This window comes from Chenopodium quinoa, unplaced genomic scaffold (assembly GCF_001683475.1).
Source record: "Chenopodium quinoa cultivar QQ74 unplaced genomic scaffold, ASM168347v1, whole genome shotgun sequence".
Classification (NCBI taxonomy): Eukaryota; Viridiplantae; Streptophyta; class Magnoliopsida; order Caryophyllales; family Amaranthaceae; genus Chenopodium; species Chenopodium quinoa.
The window spans coordinates 66,870-85,425 of NW_018743919.1; positions in this window are offsets into that span (position 1 = coordinate 66,870).

Sequence of the window (18,556 nt, forward strand, 5' to 3'; positions counted from 1 at the left end):
GTAATTGCCTAGAAGTTCCAACAATTAGCTGAACATAGTAATACCTCAGTTTCCATGTACTGCTGACTGCATTGTCATTTGGTTGAACTTTAAAAGTAAATTTAACAGGATATTAATTTCATATACTTAGGAATGGTATTACAATTTCATATTTAACGATATATATAATTAAAGAAGAATAGTCCCCGTCAAAAAAAAGGGGAAAAAAAAAAAAGAAGAAGAAGAATATAGTCATGTAAAATTTTGTTAAATTAGATAGATATATACATTTTTTCGGATAAGTATGTAATATATTTGGCCTCCATTAATGCTTGCAAGGTTCTATAATATACAGTTATCACATTGAGTGAAATAGAGCCTAATGACATCTCGACGTGCTCACTTAGGATTACTAAAACGATGGTAAGTTGCATTAATTGGTATCCATATATTTTAATTAGCTAAAATAAGATGATCGATCGATCTAAATGCGGCTTACATTCTCGGTAAGACACTAAGACGTGTTTTAGGTTTACTACTTACTTTTAAGGGCGTCATAATTTTAGTTTAGATTTCCTTATTTACTCACTCCTCGACCTCACACTTTTCTTCTTTCTACTTTGATATCACTTTCATAAAATCTTTTATTCAAGTTATTATAGAGCAAGTAACTTGGGATATATATTTGGATGTAATAATGGATAGTGTATTTTTTTTATTATTATTATAATACTACATTTTACTTCATTATTTTTTCTTTTGTTACACTTTTTACTACTGTTGTACTGATTTTTCTAATTTTGGCCCAAAAAAAAAAAATCTCTACATATAGGACTCCTGGACTTGGTTTTCACACCACCACCCCCATTTGACCAAGGAGGCCTTTGCCTTCGATCGCACACACACACGTACGATGGCTTGATTGTCTCGATTCAAGCCCTTTCATGGCGCCTCCTGCGTTTCTAGGCCTACAAACCATCCAAATGTCGTATTCAAATTGTTGCATGCATATCGAATGTGTCAGGATTAAATTTTCCTTGTGTTGTATTTCTCTATTCTCAAGTATATATACAACCTATATAAACATATATGGTCTTAACACATTGGCGCATTAACTAGAGTACATTATAAGGCTTAACACCCCCCCCCCTCAAGTTGGAGCATGCAAATTACAAATGCCCAACTTGTCTAATAGATAAGAGAATTGTTACGTGCCTAAAGCCTTGGTAAAAATGTCCGCAAGTTGTTCCTTTGTCTTCATATGAGATGGCTGAATGGTTCCATCTTGAATCGTATCCCGCACATAATGACAGTCAACCTCAATGTGTTCAGTACGTACGCTCATCATGAATAATCGGATTTTGAGCAATGTACAATGCGGATTGACTATCACAAAACAAGGTCATCGCACACGGATGTGCTAATCCCAAGCTAACAAGCAAAGCCTTCAACCATTTCAACTCTGATGTGACCGTTGCCATAGAACGATACTCTGCTTCTGCGGAAGATCTAGAAACTGTATGTTGTTTCTTGGTCTTCCAAGAAATTGGAGAACCACCAAGAAACACTAACCAACCAGAAATCGATCGACGAGTCAAAGGGCAACTAGCCCAATCCGAGTCGCACCAACTAGTTAACTGCAAATCACAATCAGAACTGAGAAGAATCCCTTGTCCCGGACAACCTTTCAAGTACCGTACAACACGTAATGCGGCATCCTAATGTTGTTGACGCGGTTGGTGCATAAATTGAGATAGTATATGAACTGTGTAGGCCAAATCCGGGCGAGTAAATGACAAGTAAATCAGGCGCCCCACTAAGCGTCGATACATCTCCGGATCATCAATAAATGGACCATCCGATTTTGCTAAATTATGATTTTGCTCAATCGATACGCCGGATGGCCTAGCCCCTAACAAACCTGCTTCAGCAATTTTATCAAGAGTATATTTCCACTGACATAAGAAAATTCCCTTGGGACTGCGAGCAACCTCAATGCCAAGAAAATATTTCTAAACACCCAAATCTTTCATATGAAAGCATTCAGTCAAATAATACTCAGAAATTGCAGAAGAAGAATTACCAGAAATTATCAAATCATCAACATAGACCAGAATAATGAATTGTACATCACCATTATTCAGAGTAAAGAGAGAGTAGTCAGAGTATGACTATGAAAAACCGTACCTTTTGAGAGAGTCTGCCAACTTTGCAAACCAACAACGCGGAGCTTGACGGAGATCATAAAGAGACTTTTTAAGTCGACACACCAAGCCCGGTTTGTTACCATGAAATCCGGGAGGGGGTTTCATATACACCTCCTCAACGAGATCGCCATGAAGGAATGCATTGTGTACATCAATTTGATGAAGTTCCAAATTCTTGGCAGCGGCAACGGCCAAGAAAGCAAGAACAGTGACCATTTTAGCCACATGAGCAAATTAAAGGTCTCGGTGTAATCAATCCCTTCAACCTAATGATTGCCAAATATAACAAGACGGGCTTTTAACCGTTCAATGGTGCCATCAGAGTTAAGCTTAGTCTTGTAGACCAATTTGCACCCAAGAGCTTTCTTCCCTTGAGGCAACTCTTCCATCACCCAAGTTTCGTTGTCCTCCAAACCAGAAATCTCCTTTTACATAGCCTCTCGCCAACCCGCATCAGTCATAGCTTCCTTATAATTACGGGGCTCACAACCTACATCCAAGGCTGCAAGAAATGTACGATCGCCAACAAAAAATTTAGTACAATTCACAAAATGTGCTGAGGGATAAGGAATACCTGAGGAGCTAACAGACGATGAACTTTGAGATGGACTCGGAATAGATACAGTATGTGCGACATAATCACGGTGCCAACCCGGAGGGTGCTTAGGACGAAGACCACGACCAAGATCAAGAGTAGAAGTGCTGCTAGAGGATGCCGTTGCTGACTCGGATGTGCGGACTGAGCTGCCAGCAGCAGCATGCTCAATAGCAGCCAACAATAGCAACATCAGGGGCAGCCGCAGTTGTGCTGCGGTTCTGGTTGCGCACTGCAGCAGGGCTGCGAGGAGGGTTGTGAGCCGCGACAGGGCTGCAGACTGGACTGTCCGAAGCTTCGGTGTCAAGGACAGCTTATCCTACTGCCAACACATGCTCAAGATCATCCTAAAAATCGACATCAACCCCAACATTATCATTAGATACGGCAGAGGCAACATCATTCGTATCATTAAAGTCACAAAGAGTAGCAAACGAAAATTCGTTCTCATGAAACTTGACATCTCTTGACACAAAGATATCACCCGTATCCAGATCATACACCTTCCAACCCTTCTTGCCATGAGGGTAACCCACAAACACACATTTCCGGCTTCGAGGTGCAAATTATCACCCTTAGCCTTTTGGTTATGAGTATAACAAAGTGAGCCAAAAACCTGCTATTCATCAAAATAAGCACCACATAAAAAAAGTTGGCTTTTACCACGAATTACCCCCAACTAACGGATTCTGTCCATGAATCCTTTAGTGGGGCCTACCATGTACACGTGTGTAAGGTGGATAGCCCGTCGTTGGGGATCTTATTTCCTCTATGCTCTTGGCCCTTTAAAAGCCTAGGACTTTACACTTTTTAGGGTGTATTAGGATTTGAATTCCTGACTGTTTGGGAGACCTTGAATTAGAATTGAGCCTATCATTACTTTTTTTTTAATAGAGAGTTGCCAATGTGTTTTAGGACGGAAAACTCATAAATCTCATTCACGCCTTTCTCCCAGGTAAAGTTCAAGGGATAATTAGCATCGCATGAATCATAAGTTTACACATGCCCAAATTGGTCTACTAGTACCAGAAATGAGTTTGGGAGCGAGGGTACTAGGAAAACGTTCTTTTTGACGAGCGAGAATCGTAATCCTAGCCCTAGTGCGGCCTCTATTAGCTCTTCCTTTTTCACAATTTCATCACCAAATAATATACGCAACGCGATTCCTAAAAACTAAGTTAGTTGATTTTATTTACAAACATTATTTACAAAAAGTCTACATTGCAACGAATGTCGTTATTCTTTTTTATTTAAAATTCGTAAAAAAACACAATAAAGAAACAAGATTCGCCTTGATTTAAGTGATAAAATAACAATTAATTATTCAATTTCTAGTCTTTGATTAACACAAGAATACTATGTGATAAATTAATTAATATTTATTAATGTGACAAAACAACACTTACTATTCAATTAAAGTTATTTAAAATAAGAAAAGGAAAGTGATTTATCTAAATGCTCAGGAAACTAACCGTTCTCCTTTGTTTTCTTAGATCTCCGTTTTAGATGTTTATGGACTTCCCTCCTTCTTCGTACCTCCAAGGATTTCAAAAGAATGGATTATAATTGATGAGTATTTGGAAAGAGATGGAAAAAAGTAGTATGATAATAAGAGGGTTTGAGAAATGAGGGTTTGAGAAATTCTAGGGTTTAATTTCTGAATTTTCTGTTGTCTTTAGGTCTAACGAAGACCCCTATTTATAGACGTAGGAAACTAAGTTTAGGGTTTTAGAGCCGCGGCATCAATGGGCCCGCGCAACTCTCAAATTTGCGCTGGAGTGCCGAGCGCAACTTTGAGACTTGCGCTGAGCTGTCGCACGCAACATTGAAAGTTGCGCGGGGTGCGGTTTGTCTTATACAAAAACGCGTTTTTAAAACTTCCATAACTTTTGATTACAAAGTTGGATTAAGACAAATGAGATATCATTGAAAAGATATGAATATCTACTTTCCAATTCCGTTAGAATTAGGTTAAAAGTTGTTGTGTATTTAAAGATATGGCCGTTTTAGTGCAAGGGTGTCGGTTTTCGGGCCCGGTTTAGTATTTTGATGATATCTTCTTCGTTTTAACTCGGAATTGGGATTATAAATACCGTTGGAAATATCTTTGAAAGGTCTATCCTTCTGTATAGGCCTTGCACGGAAATTAGATGGTTGTTTTGTCTGATTGGCTTGTTTTTCTACAATGTAAGATTTATTTGATCTAATCATTGCATTTGACGCATTAAGATCCGTTATTAATCAAGATTAAACATGTATGGGCACGTTTTAGACCTAATTAGTAATTGGACAAGGCTCTAAGGTTGGTATCGAATATATTATTTCATAATGCATTTTGGAGTCCATAAACACTTCAACTTTGATCTAGCATGAAGAACGGGTTTTTGTAACATCATCGCACTTCCCGCCGGGACAAGAGGTCAAAAGTAGGTGTCTACAATGTGTCACTATATTATTGGGTAAAAAATTTCAAAAAATTATAAAATAAAAAAAAATATACAAAAAAGAACAACCCGACATATAAAGGTAACTTAAACATTTGTGTCAAAATATATACTGACCTATAAACACGTTTTCTTAATGTTCTTCGCAATTAATCCTTTGATTTCAAAATAACTGACACAATTTGACTTTTTACAACATTAATGGCTTAGTAATGCTGAAACCCGCAATATATAAAAATGCACGTGCATGGACAAGATATTTTGTGAGGTGCTAGTCTGCTAGAAGATATGATGCCGATCACATCTGAATCGAATCATCTTAAGTAGATTTTTTATAATAGAATAGTAATTTTGAGTTTGGCAAGGTTTTTAAAATATACTAGTGGTTAACGTGAAAGAATTAAAATAATAGCTTCATTAATCATCTAAATTTGCTATAGATCTTGAGAATGAGTAAAATATATAGATGACATTTTGGGTTCCAATTTTTCATCCGATCCCCATCAACTTAAATCACAGTTTAATTGCCAAAGAAGTCGAGTAATTATATACGAAGTATACATAGGCATGGCTAAGCAATCAATTTCAACCACTTCCAAGTTTGTTCTCTTAGCATTTCTGATGCTCACTATAGCTGGTATATTTGTTTAACAGCAAGTTTTGTGTGCGGCCAGTTAACACACAAGTAACCCCTGACAAAGTAACCCCTGACCGACCTAGTAACTCCTGACCGACCTAGTAACCTCTTACCTAGTAACCCTTGAACGACCTTGTAACCCATGACCGACCTAGTAACCCTTGACCAAGTAACCCCTGACCGACCTAGTATGGTAACCCTTGACCGACCTAGTAACCCTTGACAGACCTAGTAACCTCTGACCGACTAGTAACCCCTAATCGACCTAGTAACCCTTGACCAAGTAACCATCTGACCGACCTAGTAACCCCTAACCAATCTAGTAACCCCTGACCTAACCACCAATTCATTGCTAAAGCAGCCACCAAACCACCAATTCCAACCACCACAACAATCAACATGTTATTTATTCCAAGAAATTTGTTAATCCACATTCAGGAATAATACTTTAAAAAAAAAAGAAAAAAGAAAAAACTAACGCAGTCGTCAGTTTCACATGATACTATGTATCATCAATCTGTGAAACACACTCAATTCCCAAAGAAACTCAAAAACACACTCAACTCAACAATGGAGTCAACGACGAAGATCACCATTCTTCACAACGCACTGATCGTAACCATGGATTCTGAGCTCGCTACGAGTTATCGAAAATGGCGCCGTTGTCTTCGACCCCGAGATTTTTTAGCTTGAGGACAAACATGTTGGGTTTTGTGGAGTCCCACATAGCGCGGAAACAAAACCCGATAACCGCATCGCATGCATAATAATTACAACATAAATAAAAGCATGCAAAATAAACAAAAACATAAGAGAAGAGAGAGAAAGAATGCTCACCCTTGTAGCGTGCTTCGCTCAACCGTTGAGCTCGGACTTGAAAGCTTCAAGTTCCGCAAGTGCGAGAACCTCCAACGGTTCACACCCTCGCTACTGAACCGTAACCGGTCCCTACCCTAAAGCTTAGTCGGGGCTAGACCAAAAATAACTTAGAGTTTACCAAAAAAGGTTTTCTCTTTTTGGAGATCCCTTAAAGTTCACCAAATCAAGTGCCTTTTCCCTATGCCAAATGATTTGTATTTATAGGGAATAGAGCTCAAGAATTCCCATCATCTTTCAATGTGACATAGTTGGTAAAAAGGCAAAATAGAATTTAATTTAATTCTAAAATTAAATTAAAAAGCCAAATGAATCACCAAACGACAAGTGTCACATGGAGAGCAAGGGGTTAGGTGAGGACCACAAGGGGGGACCACCTTCCCCTTTCTCCCTTAGCAAACCCACGAAACGGCTCCCACATACTCTCGACCAATCGCAGCGTGCCAGCTAGCGTGGCATGCCTTAGGCGCCAAGGCTGCCTTGCTGGCGGCCTGGCCCCTTGGCTGGGCCTACCAGCTGGTTGCATGTGATGGCAGCCCGCACCAGCATGCCTCGCATCATTGCGGGCTGCTGGGCGCTCCTAGCGCAAGCCTAGCTTGCGTGCTGCTGCTGCTGCTTCCTCACGCAAGGCCCATCTAGCATTTTCTGCTGGCCTTGCTTGCGATGGTACGGGGCTGGTGCTGCTACCTCGCCTAGTAACGCGCGGCTGGCCTTGCTGGCTTAGCCTTGCCCGCAAGGCTTGCTCGGCCATGCGGTGCATGCTGAGCTTGTGGCCGAGCCTTGCCTTGCGGAAAGGGCTTGGCTAGCCATGCTAGTGTACCTAGCCCTCGATTGTTGACAAGCGCACTTTAGGGCGCTCTAACAAGCACACTTTAGGGCGCGCTTTAGAGCATATTTTAGGATGATTTTGGATGTATTTGGGGCCGCCTTGGCCGATTATTACCTTGTTATGCTTACGTTCCCCATATTACGTGCTTCACGGGTTTTCGGTTTGTTTTTGATGTGTTTTCAGGTAATATCAACCGAGTTTAATCGGATCCCAAGCCCTTGATGCGTAACCGAGCTAGCCTTGACCGGAGTCCGAGGAGTTAAGGAAGTTCAAGTGCCGTGCATTGATTACATAGCACAGGCAGCACGGCCGTGTTACCATAGGCACACCCGTGCTGGCCTATAAGCAAGCAACCCCAGGCAAGGCAGCACGGCCGTGCAAGCCAATAGCACGGCCGTGTCAGTATCCACGCACCCGCACGGCCGTGCAGGCCATTAGCACGGCCGTGCCAGATGTTGCCCGTGCCCGTGTCAGCTTTAGTATGAGCCCCGTGCTAGAGCATATTCAGCACGGCCGTGTCATTTTTAGCACGGCCGTGCCAGGAAGCTGCACGGCCGTGCCATATATAGCACGGCCGTGCCAATTTGAAGAAGAAACCCGGTTTACTTACTGACAAGCTAGCACGGTCGTGCCAAATACAGCACGGCCGTGCTGATCCAGGGTTAACTGCGCGCTTGACTTCTCCGAATTAGAAGACGTATATAAGGCCCGACTTTAAGAGGATTAAAAGACAGTTTTAGAGATAGTTTTGAGAGCCTTTATAGAGAGTTATTGGAGAACGTTCTTAGTATTAGAGATTCATTAGTTTTCTTAGAAAATTTCCTAGAGATTTTAGTTTTCTTGGATTGATTTGAAGCAAGATTTGCGAAGGTTCTTTGTATTATTCATTGACGACGGATATCAAAGTTCTGAACTTTTCCATTGATTCGCATCAATACAATTGGTATTATTCATTCTTGTTTATTAATCAAGCTTTATTATTCCTTAATCAGAATTCATGTTTATATCTATTATGCTTTTGGAATTCATTATTGCTTTGATTATGAATATGTGTGAGTAGTCTCCTAGCTAGGGTTTCGGGATGAAACCCGGCCTAGGTAATCTATGTAATTGAGGATTGATTTTGATAAACGGATTGTGATTAAATTGATTATATGCGATTGCATGTTAATTCATTATAATAGGAGTAGCTAACCTAGAATCTTGAATTTGATTGCATGATATTCTTGATTTGAACAAGAGATTGTGAATTGAGTATTTCATTATTGAATGTGGTTTGATTATGTATCGAGTAATGTTAAGTGCATGAGAAATCCAAGCTTAGTATTGCCCGCTGTCTTCCTATCACATGATATTGATCAGACTTATAGTCTTTGCACATCCCGTTTGTCTCTGTGATTCCTTGTTGCTTAGTTACCAATGGTTAGGCGGATTCCCGTTCTCCCTAGTGTCTTAGTTTATTGATTTATTCCATCTTATTAGTAGTATTTTAGAACACCATTTTCCATTGATTTTGAACTAGCTTAGGTTTAAGATTGATTTGCAATTACTCTCGTTCCTCGTGGACCGAACCTTTATTTGCCATTGTACTTGGTTATAGGGTGTTCGTATAAGTATTGTTTGATTGAGAGTTAGATTGTAGCGACCGATTTAACCCTTGTCAAAATGGCGTCGTTGCCGGGGAACGGTGTTTGTTAATTGCTTTTTGATTTCTTGAGTCTAGTTCATCGTAAAAATCACAAAAAGATTTTTCCCTTTTGGCTACACTTGTAGCCCTGCTATTTAATTGGTTTTGTTAGTGTGTATGCGCAGGTCTAAACAGAGAGAATTAATACCCTTCGATCCAGAAATCGAAAGAACTTTGAAGAGCAATCGTAAATCTCGATTGACGTCATCAAACTCTCAAGGAAAGGAACACAACACACAACAGGTTCCAATGGCAGACATACCGCGCCAACCCAATCGACCAGCACCACGACCCCTTAAGGAGTTGGGAACTCCTGGGGCGTATAGAGCTTCAAGTGGGATTGCTCCACCCACTACTGAGGCCAATGATTTCGAGATCCGGCCGGCTATGATCACCCTCATTGAGAGAAGGCAGTTTAGTGGTGCCAAGCATGAGAGCCCTTTGGCTCATTTGAACGAATTTGAGAAGTACTGCAATACCATCAAGGTTAATGGGGTGAATCAAGAGTTCGTGAGATTGAAGCTTTTCCCCTTTTCACTTATTGGGAGAGCTCTCGGATGGTTAGAGAAGGAGGTGAAGCCGAACTCTCTACACACTTGGGATGATGTCACGACAGCATTCTTGGGAAGATTTTATTCCCAAAAGAAGACGGCCGATGCTAGAGCTTTGATCCAGGGATTTCGGCAAAGGAGTGGGGAGTCAATCTACGAAGCCTGGGAAAGGTACAAGGAGTATCAAAGAGAGTGCCCACACCACAGAATCCCAACATATCAAGTTTTACAGATTTTCTATGGAGGATTGAGTCCTCAAGGGAAGACCAGTTTGGATGCGGGAGCAGGTGGCCCCATTATGAACAAAACCGAAGAAGAAGTCATTGATATCATAGAAGATGTGGTACGACACCACATGGATTGGCAAGATGGAGAGCGAGAGGCCATGAGTAAGAGTGGAGGAGCAGTCTATTCGGTAGACCATCTTAATGCAATCGGGAATTTGACATCGCAAATTGTAAATCTAGGTAAGTAAATGTCAATTATCAAAGAGAAGCTCAACGATCCACCGCATCAAAATCTTCCATCCTATTCTAAGGGAGCAGGTATGCACTCTAACTCTAATAATATGCCTGCTGGATGTATATTATGTGAAAACTGTGGGTCTTATGACCATGATACCTCTGCCTGTAACGTAGATTCCCAATTTCAATCCAACTATAATGATGGTAATGAGTGTGATAATGAACAAGTCAATGCCTTGTCTTATGATAATAGACCTAGGAATGACAATAACAGATATTTACCATCTAATCAAAGAGGGAACAATTATAATCAACAGGGTAATAATTCTGACTACCAACAGCAAAACTAGTGGGGAAACAGGAACCAAAGGGACCAAAATCCCCAAGGGTCTTATAATTAACATGGTAATTTTGGTAATCAGAATAATTACCAACAAAATGCAGGTAATCAAGGGCAATACAATCAGAGCATGAATGCCAATAATAGGGGAAATTGGAATAACAATGGTAACAGGAACAACTTCCAAAATCAAAATCCCCAACAGTCTAATGCGCGTGGCTCCCGAGCCTCTAATGACAACTACAATGCTCAAGGACCATCGCAAAGGACTAGTTTGGAGGAGATGATGGAAGCACAGACCAAAATGTTCAACACTTTCATGGCCACCAGTGACAAAAAGTTTAATGAAGTGATGACACATAATAAAATGCTTGAAACCCAGATTTCTCAGTTGGCTAGTGCTATAAAGGATGGGGTTGGAGTGTCAAAACTCCCACCTCAAGGTATTGACCCTAAAAACTCTGTAAATGCTATCACCACTAGGAGTGGAAAGACATTGAGGGGGAGCGATGAAGTAGTACCCCCTAGGAGTCAATCTGTGACTACACCTACCACTGATACTGTTATAGAGAGTGAGGAGGAGAGGACCGGAGAGAATGATAAAATTGTAGAGGTCTTAAATGAAAAGGAAGTAACACAAGTCAAAGAGCCCAATCTATTGCAAAAACTTCCTTACCCCCATAAGTTTGTGAGACATAAGTTGGATGTTCAATTCGGTAAGTTTTTAGATACTTTGAAGCAAATTCACCTTTCCATACCATTCACCGACGCTATAAAACAAATGCCTAACTATGCTAGGTTTTTGAAAGATATTTTGAGTGGCAGGAGGAATTGTGATGGGGTGGAAACTGTTAACCTCACCGCGAATTGTAGTGCAATCATCATGAACAAGATGCCTCCCAAATTGGGAGACCCAGGTAATTTCTCAATCCCTTGTGCTATTAATAAAATGAAAATTGATAATGCATTATGTGATCTTGGGGCTAGTGTTAGTCTTATGCCATATTCTGTATATCAAAGATTAGGGGTAGGAGAACTTCTTCCTACCAACATTACCCTACAGTTAGCTTATCGTTCGATCAAATTTCCTAAGGGTAAGGTAGAAGATGTCCCCCTACGAGTTGGGAAATTTGTGATACCTGTGGATTTTGTAGTTTTGGAAATGGATGAAGATAATCATATACCTATTATTCTTGGGCGACCTTTCCTAGCTACCTCTGGTGCTCTCATTGATGTGAAGAGTGCCAAGATTTCTTTAAAGGTAGGAGAGGAGGTCCTTGAATTTGATCTGAACAAAAGCATGCAATATCCTTTGTCTACTTCCGAAAACTGCATGATGATTGACACTATTGATTCGATTGTCTCTAGTATGCATACACTATTGCTTTCTACTAACCATGATCTTGAGCCAAGTGATACCGATGAGAGCAGGTACATAGAGGAGCAAATGCTAGAGGAAGATGATGGTGATAACGGTTTCAAGGAAATTACACCCATGTATGCACTTGCTGAGGCCACCACAAAAGAGGTAAACGAGGCCCCTAAAATAGAATTGAAACCTCTACCATTACATCTAAGGTACGTATTTCTTGGCCCTGATTCAACTTATCCTGTCATTGTGAATTCTTCTTTAGACGCGGATCAAACTCGGAAGTTGTGTGATGTATTGAGAGAGCATCAAAGTGCCATAGGTTATACCATTGATAACCTCAAGGGTATTAGCCCCGCTATATGTATGCATCACATAACTCTCGAGGATGGTGCGAGGCCTTCTATTGAGAGGCAGAGGAAACTCAATCCTCAAATGGGGAGGTGGTGAAGAAAGAGATCACCAAACTTCTTGATGCAGGTATCATCTTCCCCATTTCAAGCTCTAGATGGGTTTCCCCTGTGCATGTTGTCCCTAAGAAGGGGGGAATGACTGTAGTTGAGAATGAGAATGGTGAGCTCATCTCAACTAGAACGATGACCGGCTGGCGGATGTGCATAGACTATAGACGTCTAAACGCATCTACCAAAAAGGACCATTTTCCCCTCCCTTTTATTGATCAAATGCTCGAAAGACTAACTAGGCACAAGTATTATTGCTTTCTTGACGGTTATTCGGGGTTTTTCCAAATACCTATAAACCCGGATGACCAAGAGAAGACGACTTTTACTTGTCCATATGGTACTTTTGCCTACAGGAGAATGCCTTTTGGACTTTGCAATGCACCGGGCACCTTTCAACGGTGTATGATGAGCATTTTTGGGGACATGTTGGAGGCCGAGATGGAGGTTTTCATGGACGATTTTTCTGTTGGGGGAGCCTCCTTTGATGATTGCCTAGTGAACTTGGGGAAGTGCCTACAACGGTGTGAGAGAGTGAATTTAGTCCTGAACTGGGAGAAGTGTCACTTCATGGTTGAAGAAGGTATTGTTCTCGGTCACAAGATCTCAAATGCAGGCATAGAGGTGGACAAAGCAAAGGTTGAAGTTATAGCAAAGCTACCACCACCGGTCAATGCAAAAGGGGTAAGACAATTCCTAGGGCATGCGGGGTTCTACCGGCGATTCATAAAAGATTTCTCTCTTATAGCCAAGCCTTTGACTGCCTTATTGCAAAAGGAAGTCGACTTCAAGTTCGACAAAGAGTGCCTACAAGCTTTTAACACACTTAAGAAAGCTTTGATTTCGGCACCGATTGTGCAAGGACCACGGTGGGATCTACCTTTTGAGTTGATGTGCGATGCTAGTGATACGGCTATTGGAGGTGTTCTTGGGCAACGGGTTGAGAAGAGGGTTCACGTGATCTATTACATGTCCAAGACCTTAAATGAAGCACAAAGGAACTACACCACTACAGAGAAAGAGTTCCTAGCCATTGTTCATGCATTTGAGAAATTTTGGGACTACCTCATTGGTTCCAAAACGATTGTTTATACCGACCATGCTGCCATTAAGTACCTAATTTCGAAGAAGGAATCCAAACCACGCCTCCTCCGATGGGTCCTCTCTTTACAACAATTTCATGTGGAGATCCGGGACAAGAAGGGAGCCGAGAATGTGGTTGCGGATCACCTTTCGCGCATGGAGAGGGAGCAACAAGAAGATGATGGGCTGCCCATTTGTGATGAGTTGAAGGATGATGTTTTATACCTCCTCAAGGAGAAGATTCTACCATGGTTTGCGGATTTGGTAAACTACTTAGCTTGTGCGGAGTTTCCCCCCGATTACTCCAAGCACCAACGGAAGAAGATTAGGAGAGATGCAAGGCATTACATATGGGATGATCCAATTTTGTTCAAGAGAGGTGTAGATGGTCTCCTAAGAAGGTGCGTTCCAGAGGAAGAAGTTCATAGTGTGCTGAAAATGTGCCACTCCGACCCTTGCGGAGGTCACATGGGGGCTAATAAGACAGCCCAAAAGGTTTTGCAATGTGGGCTATGGTGGCCCCATATCTTTAGGGACGCGTGGGCATTTGTGAAGACTTGCGATGCTTGCCAACGGAGTGGAAACATTTCCAAGAAGAATGAAATGCCTCAAAAACCCATACTTGAACTTGAGATCTTTGATGTGTGGGGCATTGACTTTATGGGACCCTTCCCTTCCTCCCGTGGGAACCAATACATACTTGTGGCTGTGGATTACGTGTCTAAGTGGGTGGAAGAAATTGCCTCCCCTACAAATGATCACAAGGTGGTGGTGAAACTCTTCAAGAAGATTATATTTCCAAGGTTCGGGGTTCCTAGGCCGGTTATAAGTGACAACGGGTCACACTTTGTGCATGGGGCCTTTCAAAGGATGCTTCAAAAGAATGGAGTACATCAAAGGTTCGGGACAACCTATCACCCTCAATCTAGTGGGCAAGCGGAAGTCTCCAATCGACAGATAAAGTCCATCCTTGAGAAGACAGTGGCGAAGAATAGGAAAGATTGGTCCGATAAGCTTGATGATGCACTTTGGGCATACCAGACTGCTTTCAAGACCCCAATAGGCACCACCCCATACCGCTTGATCTACGGGAAAGCATGTCACCTCCCGGTCGAACTAGAGCACCGCGCTCAATGGGCTATCAAGAAGGTAAATTTTGATCTAGCAAGCGCGGGAGAGCAACGGATGTTGGACCTTCATGAATTGGAGGAGCTTCGGATGGACGCATATGACAGTGCGAACCTATACAAGTCCCGATCTAAGGAGTTCCATGACCGGAAAATAGAGCGGAAGGTGTTTAATGTTGGTGACAAAGTCCTCTTATATAACTCTAGGATGAAGCTCTTCCCCGGTAAGTTGATGTCAAGATGGAGGGGTCCATTCACTGTCAAAGATGTTTTCCCTTCCGGTGCGGTTGAGCTTTATGATTCTAGTGGGTTGCAATCCTTCGTGGTTAATGGGAAAAGGTTGAAGACATACTATGAGGGAGCCCATGTTGGTGTGATAGATGTGTTCGAATGCGGTCACAAGAGTTGAATGTGACCACGTCAAGCTATCGACGTTAAACTTAGCGCTTCCGGGAGGCAACCCGATTTTCTTGCTTTTACTAGAGTAGTTTCTTTTGTTTTGTAGTTGGTTTAGATCCTAATTTGTGTGAGTTTTGTGTGCTCTTGTGTGTTTTTGTGCAGGTAGAAGATTGGTTAAAATCGGAATGAAGAGAGTGATGAGTGCCTTGAAGGAAAGGAAAACCTGCAGACTGCAGCAGACAGCACGGCCGTGCCAGAATCCAGCACGGCCGTGCCAAATTCTGCACGGCCGTGCCAAATTCTGCACGGCCGTGCCAAACCTCAAAAGCCCATTGACATTCTAGCACGGCCGTGCCATTTTCAGCACGACCGTGTCAAGTACTAGCACGACCGTGCTAATTTTAACACGGCCGTGCCATCTGAAATTCAATTTCGCAAAAAGCCTGCCAAGCCAACACGGCCGTGCCAAATTCGGCACGGCCGTGCCAAACCTCAGCACGGCCGTGCCAGTTATAGCACGGTCGTGCCATCTGAAATTCAATTTCGCAAAAAGCCTGCCAAGCCAACACGGCCGTGCCAAATTCGGCACGACCGTGCCAAATTCGGCACGACCGTGCCAAACCTCAGCACGGCCGTGCCAGTTATAGCACGGCCGTGCAGCGCGGATTCCGGATAGTTTTTCGTGTTTTTTAAACACGATTTCACTCACACTCTCTCATTATTCTCCAACTCTCCTACCCTTTTTCTCTCTAAACTAACCCAAACCCCCAACCTCCTCCCTCAATTCCTCAAATCAAACCCTAATTCCCCATACTCTTCTTTCAAGATCTCGGCACCCTCCTTGCATTGGAGCATTTTTCAAGTGATTGGACGCAAAATTCGGCCCTCTTTGAGCTCGCCACAACTCCACTTCGTGGAGTCCTCGGTGAATTCGTTCTTAAACTCATTGATTTTCGCAATTTTTGTCCACTTTCATTCGTTTTATTGAATATTTGTTGTTGAATTGTGCTTTATTGTTGCAAGTTTGGGTGAACTAGTAGTGTTAGGGTAGTACATTGCATGCTAGGATATGTTCTTGCTTGTTAATTGGTATATTGTGCTTAATTTCTTGAATCAAACATGCCTAGAACAAAGACATCGACTAGGAGACCGGGTCGGGACGATGCATCCTCATCCATGGTTCCACCCACGGTGGACACCATGGGTATTGTTTTTAATAACCCGTCCTTTTTGGACAAATTTGTAGGATTATCCCACCGACCGATCCGGCCTACCAAGTTCTACGACCCTTTAGCCGCTAGGGCTCTAGGGATCGAAAGCGACATGGTTCAACTATTTTCATTTACCAATTTTGATTCTTTCCTTACCATGCATGCTCTCACTTACAAGAGGCTTACCCTCGAATTTTTGTCTTCTTTGTACGTGCATCGGGATGAGAATAACTCACCCCGGTACTTGTCCTTTCAAATAATGAACTCGGGCACCATTCAAATGTCGGTGGCCCAAGTTAATGCCGCCTTTGGGTGGACATCCGACCTGAAATATGGTCCTAAGGATGGCCACTCAAAACACTACAACTCCGGGTTGTTTTGGCGGCAAATCACGGGGAAAATGGATAGAGATCCCTGTAGGGATAAGGCGACTTCCATCGTCAATCCCGCCTTTCGGTTGTCCCACAGGACCTTCTCCTCCACTATCTTTGCTAGAGGAGATAGTTCGGGTGTAGTCTCCATTAGGGAGTTACAGTTTATTTGGCACCTCACCCGTGGGGACGGGCGTCTAGACATGGGAGCGTGGTTACTAGACCACCTCGACGGTGTAGCCCGGGGTAGGGGTGATATTACTATCGGTGGCATGATCACCATTCTTGCGCAATATAATGGGATTGATTTTTCTGAATTGCAGGCTATCCCAGGCACTACGAGGCTTGATATGCGCACCTTGAGAGCCATGCAGTGGCTTGAAGGGACATCCCAGCCGGATTGCTATTTGTGGCTCGTAGCAGGCAAGCCATACGCCTACTTGCCCGATCCGGAGAGGACGGTGGTTTACAACAAAGACAACTGGATCTTCGACCCCGACTTCGCCTGGCACGAGAACGGAGGCACGGAGTATGTAGACCGCAATCCCCAGCCTCACCAGGGGGATGAGCAGGCCCACGGGGGCCAAGGAGGTGACGATGCTGATGATGATGATGATGACGAGGAGGGTGGCCCGGATGCGGCCCAGCAGATCCCGACGCAAGACTTCGCCTGGCTCCGCCAAGGAATGGAAGATTTGAAGCTCGAGGTAGCGGATTTGCGCCGGTCGAACGAGGATATGACCTCCGCCTTCAGAGACCTGAAGAGGAGTGTTGATGATATGGCCTCCCGTTTCCCTTATGGCCCGGGCGGGCCTAGCTCGTGATCCCTTTCCCTTTCCCTTTAGTTACCTCCCTCTCCTTACTATTGTAAGTCCTTGATGTGTAAACATTGAGGACAATGTTTGATTCTAGCTTGGGGGGGTCTTACTTGTATTTAGGGATTTGGATTTTTGGTAGTTTAGTTTTTATTTGCTTTCGAAAAAAAAAAAATAGAAAAACAAAAACAAAAACAAAAAGATTTACTGCTTTCCTAGACTAACCTTAACTTGTTTGCTAGTATGTCTTTCCTTTTTGCAGATTGGGAACATTCGAGACGCGGCATGAGTTTGAAGAACGATGCTATGGCCGTTAATTGGAGCTCCCGGGAAGCAAATTTGGTGAGATCTTTTTTTTTTTTGTGCTTAGGATAGTTTAGTTTAGGAAGAAGTTGAATGGTTCGAGGATGTTTGATCGGTTCTAAGGAACCTGGGATCGTTGATGTTGATATCATTCGATCACTTGTTTGTCGATTGGGATTATTATGTGATTTTCATGCCTCTTTATGAGCCATTTAGCTTGTTTAGATTACTTAGTTGTTTATATATGTGTGCAATATAGGAAAAGCTTCTGTTATGAGAATGTGTAGTCTAGTTTATATGATTTGCCTCATAGTCTTTTCCTATATTTTTGGATCGTGATAAACTCTTCTAATTGCATAAACTTTTGGAATAATGCTCATATTTGGATTCGAAACGTGAATGAATGTGTGTGGAATATCTATTTCTACTTAAGCCAGTAATGAATGCACAGTTTGAGTCTATTGTTGATCAATGTAGACGAGTCTAGGCGAAGGTAGTTGGTTAGAACACTTTTGTCATGTGAAACTCTATGCCTTTGGGCTGTGATAAGATGGAGTCGCTTCCCATTTGTGGATTTGATCCCCTTAATTGGTAGTTGCTTTGTTTTTTAGATCCCGTGAGGTTTATTTGTTCTAGCCTTCATCATTCTTGTTGAGTGGCATATTTGGATCCTTGATTACGCATTTTTCGATCTTTGTGTTGACTAGTAGCTCCCGAGACCGACTTGACACTTTTAAGGGAGGAAGAGGGCACCTTTTTCATTTTTCTTATTTTGTTCCTTTTGTTTTGTTACAAATTAATTTTCTTT